General features: G+C 42.8%; 1 protein-coding gene across 2 annotated transcripts in view; it reads left to right on the plus strand.

The window, feature by feature from the left end:
• pde4ba (phosphodiesterase 4B, cAMP-specific a) overlaps nucleotides 1-16,594 on the plus strand; it is a 360,826-nt gene that overhangs the window by 50,098 nt on the left and 294,134 nt on the right. The window contains exon 1 of one of the 2 annotated variants that reach the window (XM_046300228.1): nucleotides 13,119-13,137. The exons of the other annotated variant lie outside the window; for it this stretch is intronic. The gene's annotated coding sequence lies outside the window, so the exon portion shown is untranslated. Of the gene's footprint in view, nucleotides 1-13,118; nucleotides 13,138-16,594 lie in introns of those variants that run through there. 2 annotated transcript variants of the gene reach the window in all.

Raw genomic sequence — 16,594 nt, forward strand, 5'->3', positions numbered from 1 at the left:
CGCTCAGCCATTGCTACTCTAGCTTCCACGATGCATGCAAGGCCCTTCCCCGCCATAATTTTGCCAAATCTGGCCACGACTACATCGTGTTGCTTCCCTCATGTAGGCAGAAGCTAAAACAGGAAACGCCCGTGCTTAGGTCTATCCAATGCTGGTCAGACCAATCGGATTCCACGCTTCAAGATTGCTTCGATCACGTGGACTGGGATATGTTCCGTGTATCCTCAGATAACAGCATTCACGTATATGCTGACTCGGTGAGCGAGTTTATACCCGCTGTGATGATTAAAACCTTCCCTAACCAAAAACCGTGGATTGATGGCAGCATTCGCGTAGAACTGAAAGCACTTACCACCGCATTTAATCTTGGCAAGGCAACTGGGAATATGGCCAAAAACAAACAGTGTAGTTATTCCCTCCGTAACGCAATTAAACAAGCAAAGTGTCAGTATAAAGACAATGTGGAGTATTAATTCAACGTCTTCCTTCCAGACCAATTAAACAACTTCTTTGAGGACAATACAGTGCCAACGACGCAACCCGCTACCAAAGACTGTGGGCCCTCCGTCTCTGTGGCCGACGCGAGTAAAACATTTAAATGTGTTAACCCTCGCAATGCTGCCGGCCTAGACGGCATCCATAGCCGCATCCACAGAGCATGCGCAGACCAGCTGGCTGGTGTGTTTACGGACATATTCAATCAATCCCTATCCCAGTCTGCTGTCCCGACATGCTTCCAGGTGGTCAGCATTGTTCCTGTTCCCAAGAAAATGCAAGGTAACTGAACTAAATGACAATCGCCCTGTAGCACTAATTTCTGTCATCATGACATGCTTTGAGAGACTAGTCAAGGATCATATCACGTCCACCATACCTGTCACCCTAGACCCACTTCAATTTCTTACCACCCCAATAGGTCCACAGACGATGCGATCGCCATCACACTGCACAATGCCCTATCTCATCTGGACAAGAGGAATACCTATGTAAGGATGCTGTTCATTGACTACAGCTCAGCATTCAACACCATAGTACCCTCCAAACTCATCATTAAGCTTGAGTCCCTGGGTCTTGACCCCGCCCTGTGCAACTGGTTCCTGGACTTCCTGACGGGCCTCTTCCAGGTGGTGAAGGTAGGAAACAACATGTCCACTCCGCAGATCCTGGTGCGGTCTGCACAAATCATTACCAGGGGCAAACTACCTGCCCTCCAGGGGCAAAAAAAGAAGGCAAAAAAGATAATCAAGGACAATAACCACCCGAGCCACTTCCTCTTCACCCCGCTTCCATCCAGAAGGTGAGGTCAGTACCGATACATCAAAGCTGGGACAGAGAGATTGAAAAACAGCTTCTATCTCAAGGCCATCAGATTGTTGCCACAGAGAGGCGGATGCCTACCTACAGACTTGAAATCATTAACCACTTTAATAAACGGAACACTATTCACTTTAATAATGGCACTTTAAGAATGTGTACATCTCACATTACTTATCTTTTTTTTTTAACCTTTATTTAACCAGGCAAGTCAGTTAAGAACACATTCTTATTTTCAATGACGGCCTGGGAACAGTGGGTTAACTGCCTGTTCAGGGGCAGAACGACAGATTTGTACCTTGTCAGCTCGGGGGTTTGAACTCGCAACCTTCTGGTTACTAGTCCAACGCTAGTAACCTACGCTGCCCCCTCTCATATCTATATACTCTATACTACACTACTCTATCTATTGAATCTTAGCCGCTCTGTCACTGCTCATCCATATATTTTATATTTATATATTCTTAACCCATTCCTTTACTAGATTGTGTTTATTAGGTTTTGCTGTGGAATCTGGGTCATTTCGCTACACATTTCGCTACACATCTACTTACCATGTATATGTGACCAATAAAATGTTATCAGGGATCATCACCTTCAGTGCACAATAACTTTAGTTCAGGCACTGTCATTTCCTGTCTGTGTGTCACTCACGTGTGTGTGTGTGTGTGTGTGTGTGTGTGTGTGTGTGTGTGTGTGTGTGTGTGTGTGTGTGTGTGTGTGTGTGTGTGTGTGTGTGTGTGTGTGTGTGTGTGTGTGTGTGTGTGTGTGTGTGTGTGTGTGTGTGTGTGTGTGTGTGTGTGTGTGTATGAAAGTGTGTGTTTGTGTGTGTGTGTGTGTCTCTCATGGTGTGTATGTCTTATGTAAACAGATTGGCGGTTTGGCAGGTATCAGCCAGAGAGGATTTTTAGGTCTAAACCACCGGTAAACACACTGGGTTATATAAATGTGCCGTCATCCATCCGTCCAGGAAGGTTTTCTCCAGCACCTACAGTTGAAGTCAGAAGTTTACATACACTTAGGATTGAGTCATTAGAACTTGTTTTTCAACCGCTCCAAAAATTTCTTGTTAACAAACTCTACATTGGTTAGGATATGTACTTTGTGCATGACACAAGTCATTTTTCCAACAATTGTTTACAGACAGATTATTTAACTTATAATTCACTGTATCACAAATCTAGTGGGTCAGAAGTTTACATACACTAAGTTGACTGTGCCTTTAAACAGCTTGGAAAATTCCAGAAAATTATGTCATGGCTTTAGAAGCTTCTGATATGCTAATAGACATCATTTGAGTCAGTTGGAGGTGTACCTGTGGATGTATTTCAAGGCCTACCTTCAAACTCAATGCCTCTTTGCTTGACATGATTAAAAAAAGAAAAAAAATTGTAGACCTCCACATGTCTGGTTCATTGTTGGGAGCAATTTCCAAACGCCTGAAGGTACCACGTTCATCTGTACAAACAATAATACGCAAGTATAAACACCATGGGACCACACAGCCGTCATACTACTCAGGAAGGAGACGTGTTCTGTCTCCTAGAGATTAACATACTTTGGTGTGAAAAGTGCAAATCAATCCCAGAACAACAGCAAAGGACCTTGTGTAGCTCAGTTGGTAGAGCATGGCGCTTGTAACGCCAGGGTAGTGGGTTCGATTCCCGGGACCACCCATACGTAGAATGTATGCACACATGACTGTAAGTCGCTTTGGATAAAAGCGTCTGCTAAATGGCATATATTATTATTATTATTATTATTAAACAGGTACCAAAGTATATATATTCACAGCAAAACGAGCCCTATATAGACATAACCTGAAAGGCCGCTCAGCAAGGAAGAAGCCACTGCTCCAAAACCGCCATAAAAAAAGCCAGACTACGGTTTGCAACTGCACAAGGGGACAAAGATTATTCTTTTTGGAGAAATGTCCTCTGGACATGAAACATAAATAGAACTGTTTGGCCATAATGACCATCGTTATGTCTGGAGGAAAAAGGGGGAGGCTTGCAACCCGAAGAACAACAACCCAACCCGTGAAGCACAGGGGTGGCAGCATCATGTCGTGGGGGTGCTTTTCTGCAGGAGGGACTGGTGTGCTTCACCAAATAGATGGCATCAAGATATGAGTCAAGTTAAAGCTTGGTCGCAAATGGGTCTTCCAAATGGACAATGACCTCAAGCATACTTCCAAAGTTGTGGCAAAATGGCGAGAGGACAATAAAGTTAAGGTATTGGAGTGGCCATCACAAAGCCCTGACCTCAATCCTATAGAAAATTTGTGGGCAGAACTGAAAAAGTGTGTGCGGGCAAGGAGGCCTACAAACCTGACTCAGTTACACCAGCTATGTCAGGAGGCATGTGCGAAACTTCACCCAACTTATTGTGGGAAGCTTGTGGAAGGCTACCCGAAATGTTTGACCCAAGTTAAACAATTTAAAGGCAATGCTACCAAATACTAATTGAGTGTATGTAAACTTCTGACCCACTATTATATACTATTACATTCTTAAAGTTGTGAAATGTCAGTTATTATTATACTATTATTCTGACATTTCACATTCTAAAAGTTGTAAAGTGGTGATCCTAGCTGACCTAAAACAGGTCATTTTTACTAGGATTAAATCTCAGGGATTGTGAAAAACTGTGTTTAAATGTATTTGGCTAAGGTGTATGTAAACTTCCGACTTCAACGTTATGTGACAGAACATTTGTGTGGTTTAAAGTAGATGAGTCATGTATGGATCTAGAAGTTGGATTCATTCATAGCATGCAATTATGTTATAGATATAAATTAAACATTAAACTTTTTTTTTTCCTGAAACATTGAAACATTTAAATGCATTTCTTTGTGCTATTGCTATAATTTGTTGTGATCAATCTGCGTATGTTAGCCCTTTCATACGCCCCCCCCGCCTCTAATTCCGATTTTCCACTAGCTACAGGACAGAGGGTTTCTATGGTGAAAATGATTGCTGTCCAAATTCATACCACTCTGTGTTATTGAACATGTTTTGAAGGCTGCTGCTGCAAACCAATAAATATAAAAGCATGATGAAGTATTGTATTGTACCCGTTTTCCTTTGTGGACAGCTCAGTGGCTTCTATTCTAGTAGGATATTTTTCTGTTGGAGTTACTGTTGATGCTCCATGATAATGACAGTTAATGACCGTTGATGATGACAGTCAGATGACGTATTCTACCAGATCCCTTCATAGATTAGGTAGATTGGGATTACAGTTCACTATGTTTGTATAGAAAACATGAGAGCCAGCTCTGAAAACAGTGGCTCCTTAGTTCCTTTAGTTTGCCCTCTTTGGCCTAACCTCTACATCAGCTGTACTGTAGCCATGGGTGGTGTGGACTCACAGTACACTGTGGTTAGAATTACATCTAATAATCTCTACCAGTCTGTCATGATCATTCCCAATAGACAGCCTTCTAGGGGTCCTGAGACTCAACCATATAGTTTTATGGTGATTATTTACTATATACTGCATTCCAAATCTAGCTGGTATTTGTATATACTGAAAAATACTATGGTAACGAGCTGTACTTTCAGATTTTTATCCCAAAGGTCAATGAATCGTAGCTAGTGATTGTTATTCAGTTAAGCGTTTTACATATTAACAAGCAGCCATATTTATTAGGCTGTGTCCCCCAGGCATATACCTTCTTAATGATACATTCAGCTCCACCGATAGCATGGATTTATAGTATTCATGTATTATAATCACATGTATAAGGAAGTAATAAGCTCTTCAAACTAAAATCATGTATCTTTGTGTATTAAGCTAAAGCCCTTGACCCAGGTTCTTTGTTTGCAGATTTTAGAGGTTCTCTCTCTCTCTCTCTCTCTCTCTCCCTTCCTCTCTCTTCCTCTCGTTCTCTCTCTGCCTCTCTCTCTCATCCTCACTTACTCTCTCCCTGTGTGTGTGTGTGTGTGTGTGTGTGTGTGTGTGTGTGTGTGTGTGTGTGTGTGTGTGTGTGTGTGTGTGTGTGTGTGTGTGTGTGTGTGTGTGTGTGTGTGTGTGTGTGTGTGTGTGTGTGTGTGTGTGTGTGTGTGTGTGTGTGTTTGCGTGCGTGCGTGTGTGTGTGTGTGTACAATACATGTTTGTCCAATAACATAGCTGAAGCAAGGCACCCTCTGGATTCGTTCCAGACCAGGAGAGGATGCAATCAGTCCTACTCTTACAGAAATATTGATGTTATTCAATGTTATGCATGGATGTGTTTCTACTGCTAAGCTCTGTCCTTAGCCACCATCAGTGGTGTATTTATACCCCACTGCCTTTATGCTTTGGTTGCCTTAGCATTCACTGTTCAAAATGCTTTACACTATACGTGATTTGATTCAGTTGTAGTGTACCAACTCAACATGATTATATTATTTTTCTCTGCGCTACTGGAAAGCTCCTCTCAGAAACAAATGCTGTCATGATTATTATTATAGGTTGTGTGGTTGTGTGTGGATAGTTCCACTGTGAGGTAAGCATGACTAACAACGATGACAAAACATCCTGTGAAATTGTACCACTACTCTGACTGGATTGAGGTTTGTATTTCCTGTTTCCGAAGCAGCCCAACTGTCTGAAACAGTCTTAATATCATCAGGATGGGGCAGTCTTAGAAAAGAGAGCAAAGGCTTAGCATTATTCCATTGGAATGGGGTTCCTATTGAGAAACAGTGACCATGTGTGTAACACTTTTGACACAGGTGTGGGTGTCTTGTGAACGTCAGTAAGCGCATTAGTTGCTGGGTACAGGGTACTGCCAAGGCACGGCTGGTCAGTCAGTCATGACGCCAGACTACACGGAACAAGGCCACAACAGAGCCTTTGTGTCTGATATTATTATGATCCCCTCATTAAATTAATTAAAGCCAGGATATTATTTATTACAGACAGATGCACCACACTAGGGACATAATGTTCCAGATGTTTTCATCTTATAAATGTGTAATATTAGATGATAATAGAGGCCCTGCTCTTCTCTGTATGTGACCCTGTTTCTGGGTACAAGGGACTCATTTGAATTTGATATTGATGAAAGATTTTTGGATGAAAGGTGATTACAGACTTGGCCGTATAAGAATATTTTGAAGATAAATACACAACGCAGAGGATGAGAGGACTAAAAACGAGAGTACTAATGGTCAATACGGAATTGTAAATAGGAGTTAGGTTTCAGTTCAGCATCTTTTTAGAATCTGTGGAATGTCACTCCTGAACTCAGTGCTACGTCCTGTACATTGAGTCTGGAGCAGGATACTTGTTATTTGGCATTGGCCAGTTCTACTGCAAGGACCTCTGATTGGTCAACCCCAGGCTTGGTTGGGGGTTATAAATGGCATCCTGTTCCTTTGTTCAGTGGAGAAAAACTGAGGACAGAGGAGACGCAACACTTACCTCCCAGCATAACATCTTGATTTGTCCTTCTCAAATTAACCTATTTTTCTACCCTTGATATGCTTTGGAGTTTGTGTTATTAAGGATTACATCAACTGCTAACAGCTGGACTGAAAAAGTATTTGTTTGTGTGTGTGTTTGTCAGAGGAGCCTAGTTTGAATGTGTTTTCATGTATGCTGAAGAAGCCAGATATTGTTGTTGTTAGGGAGGTCAGAGGGAGGGCTGATTCTGGAAGTGGGCTGCTACACCTCCAGAATCAACTTGTCAGGCCTTTCCTGACAAGCTGCTCCTAATCACGCCTGAACAGCCTCCGGTATCAGTGCACACTTGTGGTGATATTGGGAAGTCTGGGTCATGTTCACAGGCTGACAGTAGCTGTCTTCAGATAGCAGTCTGGGTCATGTTCACAGGCTGACAGTAGCTGGCCTTCAGATAGCAGTCTGGGTCATGTTCACAGGCTGACAGTAGCTGGCCTTCAGATAGCAGTCTGGCCATGTTCACAGGCTGACAGTAGCTGGCCTTTAGATAGCAGTCTGGCCATGTTCACAGGCTGACAGTAGCTGGCCTTCAGATAGCAGTCTGGCCATGTTCACAGGCTGACAGTAGCTGGCCTTCAGATAGCAGTCTGGCCATGTTCACAGGCTGACAGTAGCTGGCCTTCAGATAGCAGTCTGGCCATGTTCACAGGCTGACAGTAGCTGGCCTTCAGATAGCAGTCTGGCCATGTTCACAGGCTGACAGTAGCTGGCCTTCAGATAGCAGTCTGGCCATGTTCACAGGCTGACACCCCCCCCCCCCAAAAAAAACAAACAGATTTTCATCAAGTCAAATGATGCTTGTATCTAAACCAAAGTAGATCATTTAAAGATAGTTCTATACAACATTTGGGGTCTCTATAAGCTTCTAAATGAGGTCCTAAACCTAGCATGAAAGTTCCTCCTTGTAGCTGTGGGCTAATGTAGTCTAAATGTTTTCCTTGGGGTAAGTTGAGCCAATGGCCATGGGGTAAGTTGAGCCAATGGTTCAGCAATTGAAGTGTTTTCTTCCCAGGCGTAATACAAGGCATTATCACTGGGATATGAGGTAACAACAGGGCTTGTGTTAGACAGTACTTGGGAGTTTCTGGCGCAGACAGAGATGGCCGCCTCGCTTCGCGTTCTTAGGAAACTATGCAGTATTTCATTTTTTTACGTGTTATTTCTTACATTGCTACCCCAGGTAATCTTAGGTTTCATTACATACAGTCGGGAGGAACTACTGAATATAAGAGCAACGTCAACTCACCTGTCACGCCTTGGTCTTAGTATTTTGTGTTTTCTTTATTATTTGTTCAGGCCAGGGTGTGACATGGGTTTATTGTATTGTCGTATTGGGGTTTTTGTAGGCATTGGGATTGTGGTTGATTAGGGGTGTGTCTAGTATAGGCTTGGCTGCCTGAGGCGGTTCTCAATCAGAGTCAGGTGATTCTTGTTGTCTCTGATGGGGAACCGTATTTAGGTAGCCTGGGTTTCACTGTGTATTTCGTGGGTGATTGTTCCTGTCTCTGTGTAGTTTCACCAGATAGGCTGTAATTAGGTTTCACGTTCCGTTTGTTGTTTTGTATTTTGTATAGTTATTTCATGTGTTACTTTTTCCATTAAAGTCATGAGTAACCACCACGCTGCATTTCGGTCCGACTCTCTTTCGACAAAGGAAGAACGACCAGGAATATGACTTTCCCGAAGCGGACCCTGTGTTCTGCCTTCCACCCAGGACAATGGATCGGATCCCAGCCGGCGACCCAAAACAACGATGCCGTAAAAGGGGCAAACGAAGCAGTCTTCTGGTCAGGCTCCGGAGACGGGCACATCGCGCACCACTCCCTAGCATACTACCCGTCAATGTCCAGTCTCTTGACAACAAGGTTTATGAAATCCGAGCAAGGGTAGCATTCCAGAGAGACATCAGAGACTGTAACGTTCTTTGCTTCACGGAAACATGGCTCACTCGAGAGACTCTATTGGAGTCAGTGCAGCCAGCTGGTTTCTTCACGCATCACGCCAACAGAAAAAAGCATCTTTCTGGTAAGAAGAGGGGCGGGGGGGTATGCCTTATGATTACCGAGACGTGTTGTGATCATAACAACATACAGGATCTCAAGTCCTTCTGTTCCTTCTGATCTCAAGTCCTTCTGAACTAACTTTATTTGACTCTATGTAAACTGGAAACCACATATCCTGAGGCTTCATTCATTGTAGCTGGGGATTTTAACAAGGCTAATCTGAAAACAAGACTCCCTAAATTCTATCAGCATATCGATTGCGCAACCAGGGCTGGTAAAACCCTGGATCATTGTTATTCTAACTTCCGCAACGCATATAAGGATCTCCCCCGCCCTCCTTTCGGAAAAGCTGACCACGACTCCATTTTGTTGCTTCCAGCCTACAGACAGAGACTGTCTTTCGGATGGGAACGTTAAACAGGTGTCCTGACTCTCTGAGGTCATTAAAGATCCCATGGCACTTATCGTAAGAGTAGGGGTGTTAACCCCGGTGTCCTGGCTAAATTCCCAATCTGGCCCTCAAACCATCACGGTCACCTAATAATCCCCAGTTTACAATTGGCTCATTCATCCCCCTCCTCTCCCCTGTAACTATTCCCCAGGTCATTGCTTCAAATGAGAATGTTTTCTCAGTCAACTTACCTGATAAAATAATTGATAAATAAAAAATAAATAAAACAAGAAGCTCCCGCGCTCAGGTCTGTTCAACGCTGGTCCGACCAATCTAATTCCGTGCTTCAAGACTGCTTCGATCATATGGATTGGGATATGTTCCGCATTGCGTCCAACAACAACATTGACGAATACGCTGATTCGGTGAGCGAGTTCATTAGAAAGTGCATTGACGATGTTGTACCTACAACAACGATTAAAACATTCACAAACCAGGAACCGTGGATTGATGGCAGCATTCGCACGAAACTGAAAGCGCAAACCACTGCTTTTAACCAGAGCAAGGTGACCGGAAACATGACCGAATACAAACAGTGTAGCTATTCCCTCCGCAAACAAGCTAAGTGTCAGTATAGAGACAAAGTAGAGTCAAATTTAACGGCTCAGACACGAGGTATGAAGCAGGGTCTACAGTCAATCACGGATTACAAAAACAAAACCAGCCCCGTCGCGGACCAGGATGTCTTGCTCCCAGACAGACGAAATAACTTTTTTGCTCGCTTTGAGGACAATACAGTGCCACTGACACGGCCCGCTACCAAAACCTGCGGACTCTCCTTCACTGCAGCAGACGTGAGTAAAACATTTAAACGCGTCAACCCTCGCAAGGCTGCAGGCCCAGTCGGCATCCCCAGCCGCGCCCTCAGAGCATGCGCAGACCAGCTGGCTGGTGTGTTTACGGTCATATTCAATCAAGCCTTATCCCAGTCTGCTGTTCCCACATGCTTCAAGAGGGCCTTGAAAGCTAAGGCAACTGAGCTAAACGACTACCGCCCCGTAGCACTCACTAACGTCATCATGAAGTGCTTTGAGAGACTAGTCAATGACCATATCACATCCACTCTACCTGACACCCTAGACCCACTCCAATTTGCTTACCGCCCCAATAGGTCCACAGACGATGCAATCGCAACCACACTGCACACTGCCCTAACCCATCTGGACAAGAGGAATACCTATGTGAGAATGCTGTTCATCGACTACAGCTCAGCATTTAACACCATAGTACCCTCCAAGCACTCACAAACTACAGATGCACAATCGAGAGCGTCCTGTCGGGCTGTATCACCGCCTGGTACGGCAACTGCTCCGCCCACAACCGTAAGGCTCTCCAGAGAGTAGTGAGGTCTGCACAACGCATCACCGGGGGCAAACTTCCTTCCCTCCAGGACACCTACACCACCGATGTCACAGGAAGGCCATAAAGATCATCAAGGACAACAACCACCCGAGCCACTGCCTGTTCACCCCGCTATCATCCAGAAGGCGAGGTCAGTACAGGTGCATCAAAGCTGGGACCGAGAGACTGAAAAACAGCTTCTATGTCAAGGCCATCAGACTGTTAAACAGCCACCACTAACATTGAGTGGCTGCTGCCAACATACTGACTCAACTCCAGCCACTTTAATAATGGAAATTGATGGAAATGTTTGTAAAAATGTGTCACTAGCCACTTTAAACAATGCCACTTAATATAATATAATGTTTACATACCCTACATTACTCATCTCATATGTATATGTATATACTGTACTCTATATCATCTACGGCATCTTTTTGTAATACATGTATCACATAGCCACTTTAAACTATGCTCCTTTGTTTACATACCCTACATTACTCATCTCATATGTATATGTATATTGTACTCTATATCATCTACGGCATCTTTATGTAATAAATGTATCACTAGCCACTTTAACTATGCCACTTTGTTTACATACTCATCTCATATGTATATACTGCACTCGATACCATCTACAGCATCTTGCCTATGTCATTCTGTACCATCACTCATTCATATATCTTTATGTACATATTCTTTATCCCCTTACACTTGTGTATATAAGGTAGTAGTTGTGGAATTGTTAGGTTAGATTACTCGTTGGTTATTACTGCATTGTCAGAACTAGAAGCACAAGCATTTCACTACACTCGCATTAACATCTGCTAACAATGTGTATGTGACAAATAAAATTTGATTTGATTTGAAGTGTAAACTTAAAGGTACACCTAGGTGTGTTAGGTGTTAAGTCTGTGTCAAAAGATGCTTTAAATTATTGAAAGACAAACAAGCAATTGTGATTGTGTTGAATTGTGTTTGGGGAAAAATTTAGACATGGTTTTAAAAAGGTACTGGTAATATTTTATTCAGTACAGACATTTTTGGGGCGGCTTAACCCACCCTGTCCCGCGGCTCAACTTACCCCATACCCGGAGAAAGTTGTGCCAAGAGGTCACTTTTTTGTTTTCCAAACTGTAATGTTACACATGTTACACACCCTGAAATATATGTAGATATCTATTGTTACTATTTCCCTTGACAGAGTGATGCTTAAATAAAAAGCTAAACTAACCCCACTCTTCCCTATTTACGCCTGCCTGTCGAAACACCTGTTCATGGCTGAATGGGGTGGTAACGAAGCAGAATTAATGCCAATTAGCCTTCCTCAGATGTCCAGTTTGACACACACACACACACGCACACGCACACACACACACACACACACACACACACACACACACACACACACACACACACACACACACACACACACACACACACACACACACACACACACACACACACACACACACACACACACACACACACACACACACACACACACACGCACACGCACACGCACACACACACACACATACACAACACACTCACATATACAACACACACACACAGCCTGGTACCAAAAGTCATACACCATCATTGTTGCTGTTCCTGTTCCCTGAAGAGCCAGTTGTTTGAACACCACAGCTTACGGCGTACAAGAGCCAGGACAGCCCCGTTTAATGTACTAATCTACATTTATGAAACACATAATTCCCATGCAGCCAATCGTAATCCGATAATGATTGTGTGCTTGTCACTGAAAAGGATCCTCTTAATGTGTAGCTAAAGACCTAGATATTGGTTTTCCTGTTCGTAGAAAACATGAGAGCCATATGGATTGAAGAGAGAATTTAATGAAGGCGCATTACTTTTTGCACGTTATTTAGTAAAACTTATTTAGTAAAACATGTAATAGTGAAGTATTCAGTAAACGACAGGCCATATGACAGAGCACAATGGCAGTCCTGAACACCCTGGTCCTGAATAAAAGCAGAAAGCTCTCATGTCAAACATTTGCCTTGAGACAAGACTGTATACATGGCACTAAACTCCTATGACGTCCAGCAAGTGTAACAGCAGTCAGTCAGAATGAACAGGAGAGTGTACAGATGTAGGATCTTAATTTGATCACTCTTCTGTTGCTGAGAATTTTCCTGCACCGCAGCTTCCTGATTTACATACATTCACTGAAAACCCACACTAACACACAGTTATATTAACAGTATAGCAATTTTCATGTCTCCTACTTTAGTCCAGTTACTAGCCTAACCACCAATCAAGCAACATTATGGACTAAACGTTAAAATCCTGTTCCTGCAGGATTATTTTGCTGTGACAATATAGGTCAAATTGAGAGCCTATATCTGTAAGCTGAGGACCAAGAGGAAGTGGTTGAGCTCTGATCTCTAACAGACAGTAAAGAGGAAACAGGTCCTTCATCCAATCAAAACATCCCCATGACCTGTTCCTGATCACAACTGTCTGTCAGCTTCCTCAATGCAACTGGTATCTGGATTTAGTCAGGAACGTTTTAGTCGACCACTAACCATAGCTATCAGTGCCAAACAGGTGAGTGATAACCTGTTCCTGCTCACAACTGTCTGTCTGGCTGCTTCCTCTAGCAGTCTATAACAACCGGTGTCTAGTTCTAGTCAGGAGTGTATTTCAGACTGTAAAGCATCACTACCATAGCTATCAGTGTCAAGAGGGTGAGTGAAATAGCTCTAAGGTTTTTAAAACCGGCAAATTAATATTTTCATAAGTGCTTCTCCAAATCTGTTTGACTTTGCCCACATGCTGTAGTGTGCTTAGGGAGACAGTGTTCTGTAGAACGTATGCTAATTCCTTGTTAGTAAATGGAGTCTATATTTTCAGTATATGCCCTGTGGTTTTAACACAAGCCTGATGAATGTTTTTAACAGACTGTAGCCATCTGTTTTAGGGACATGGGCTGTCCTTTATCTAACCTTTTAACTGACCACATCTCCCAATCTCTCTCTCTCTCTCTCTCTCTCTCTCTCTCTCTCTCTCTCTCTCTCTCTCTCTCTCTCTCTCTCTCTCTCTCTCTCTCTCTCTCTCTCTCTCTCTCTCTCACACACTCTCGCTCTCACTCTCGCTCTCTCTCCATCACTGACCCACTCTTTCTCTCTCTCAACTCTTTATTCTTTCACATTTTCTCTCTATCCACTCTGTCTTGCTCTCTCTCTCCATTACTGACTTTCTGTCTTCCCCTCCTCTCTTCCCTCTCCTAATAGTCTCTTTCTCCTTACTTACTATATCCTCTTTCTCCCCTACAATTAAATTCAATTCAAGGGGCTTTATTGGCATGGGAAACATGTGTTAACATTGCCAAAGCAAGTGAGGTAGATAATATACAAAAGTGAAATAAACAATAAAAATGAACAGTAAACATTACACATACAGAAGTTTCAAAACAATAAAGACATTACAAATGTCATATTACACATATATACAGTGTTGCAATGATGTACAAATGGTTAAGGGTACACAAGGGAAAATAAATAAGCATAAATATGGGTTGTATTTACAATGGTGTTTGTTCTTCAATGGTTGCCCTTTTCTTGTGGCAACAGGTCACAAATCTTGCTGCTGTGATGGCACACTGGAATTTCACCCAGTAGATATGGGAGTTGATCAAAATTGGGTTTGTTTTCAAATTATTTGTGGATCTGTGTAATCTGAGGGAAATATGTGCCTCTAATATGGTCATACATTGGACAGGAGGTTAGGAAGTGCAGATCAGTTTCCACCTCATTTTGTGGCCAGTGTGCACATAGCCTGTCTTCTCTTGAGAGCCATGTCTGCCTACGGCGGCCTTTCTCAATAGCAAGGCTATGCTCACTGAGTCTGTACATAGTCAAAGCTTTCCTTAAGTTTGGGTCAGTCACAGTGGTCAGGTATTCTGCCACTGTGTACTCTCTGTTTAGGGCCAAATAGCATTCTAGTTTGCTCTGTTTTTTTGTTAATTCTTTCCAATGTGTCAAGTAATTATCTTTTTGTTTTCTCATGATTTGATTGGGTCTAATTGTGCTGCTGTCCTGGGGCTCTGTGGGGTGTGTTTGTGTTTGTGAACAGAGGCCCAGGACCAGCTTGCTTAGGGGACTATTCTCCAGGTTCATCTCTCTGTAGGCTTTGTTATGGAAGGTTTGGGAATCGCTTCCTTTTAGGTGGTTGTAGAATTTAATGGCTCTTTTCTGGATTTTGATAATTAGTGAGTGGTTAGCACCTAGCGAATCACAGCCAGCAGAACCAGATACCCAGGACCCACTCTGTTACAGTCTTATGGGCACATAGCCTAGCAGAGAGGTATAAGTTATAAAAGAAAGCTAAATTGGCTCACCAGGGAGGCACTTGATCGCCGTTGAGCCATTCACTCACACGAACGCACACACACACACGAACACACACACACACACACACACACGCACGCACGCACGCACGCACACACACACACACACACACACACACACACACACACACACACACACACACACACACACACACACACACACACACACACACACACACACACACACACACACACACACACACACACACACACACACACACACACACACACACACATGGGAGCTGTCCCTCTATAACTTTGAATCATTAGCATCATTAGCATGGGAGAAATTAAACTGTGCAAGGCCATTACTGCTGCTTTCATTAGCCAGCTTTGCTAAATGGGTTGAGATATACTGTAAGGTATGGGATAGGAGGTTATGTTATCACTAGACAGGATACTAGCAAACAGGCCCTCTTAATCGCTCTGGATAAGAGCGTCTGCTAAATGACTTAAATGTAAATGTAAATGTTAATGTACAGTGCAAGGCAGGCTAATGCTGTACTGCTATGATTTTTACAATAGCAATGTTGGACTGGAAATAATGTCACATACCCAATCATGACATTAAGTATGCGAGAGGTTGGCTGCTGTGCCTCTCCCAAGTCCTATTCATCCAATCAAACAACCCCCCTCCAGCGCTCTTGATCAATGATTGGCTCTTGGGCAAACTTTTGCTAGCATTTTGTCCATGTGTATTCATTGTACATCCTTGGGCTCCATTAGCACCCATAGGCTTTTACTGACTGATGGGGATGTTCGTTATTTGTGGATTGGGATGTTCTAGGCCTCGTTACCTTAGCGAAGAAAGCTTTCTCTATGGGCTCTCGCGATCAAGGCCGGTTGTTATACAGCCGCGATGCAGTACCTTAGACCGCTGCGCCACTCAGGAGGCAGGATGATTGGAGAGAAACACTATACGTACCTGTACATGAGGTAACCAAAGCAACGTGTGTGTTGCGGGAGCTGTACTGTTACACTAGCAATACTAAAGTGCCTATAACACTTTATAATAGTCAAAGGTATATGAAATACAAATGGTATAGAGAGAAATAGTCCTATAATTCCTATAATAACTACAACCTAAAACTTCTTACCTGGGAAAATTGAAGACTCATGTTAAAAAGAACCACCAGCTTTCATATGTTCTGAGCAAATAACTTAAACGTTAGCCGTTTTTACATGGCACATATTGCACTTTTACTTTCTTCTCCAACACTTTGTTTTTGCATTATTTAAACCAAATTGAACGTTTCATTATTTATTTGAGGCTAAATTGATTTTATTGATATATTATATTAAGTTAAAATAAGTGTTCATACAGTATTGTTGTAATTGTCATTATTACAAATAAATAAATAAAAGTTGTCCGATTTATCGGTATCGGCTTTTTTTGGTCCTCCAATAATCGGTATCGGCGTTGAAAAATCTTAATCGGTCGACCTCCACTTCTGAGCCACTGGAATTGTGATACAGTGAATTATACGTGAAATAATCTGTCTGTAAACAATTGTTGGAAAAATCTGTTGGGAAAATGCCCTAACCGACTTGGCAAATGTATAGTTTGTTAACAAGGAATGTGTGGAGTGGTTCAAACACGAGTTTGAATGACTCCAACCTATGTGTATGTAAACCTCCGACTTCAACTGTCCTATT

Source organism: Oncorhynchus gorbuscha, linkage group LG15 (genome assembly GCF_021184085.1).
Source record: "Oncorhynchus gorbuscha isolate QuinsamMale2020 ecotype Even-year linkage group LG15, OgorEven_v1.0, whole genome shotgun sequence".
Lineage (NCBI taxonomy): Eukaryota > Metazoa > Chordata > Actinopteri > Salmoniformes > Salmonidae > Oncorhynchus > Oncorhynchus gorbuscha.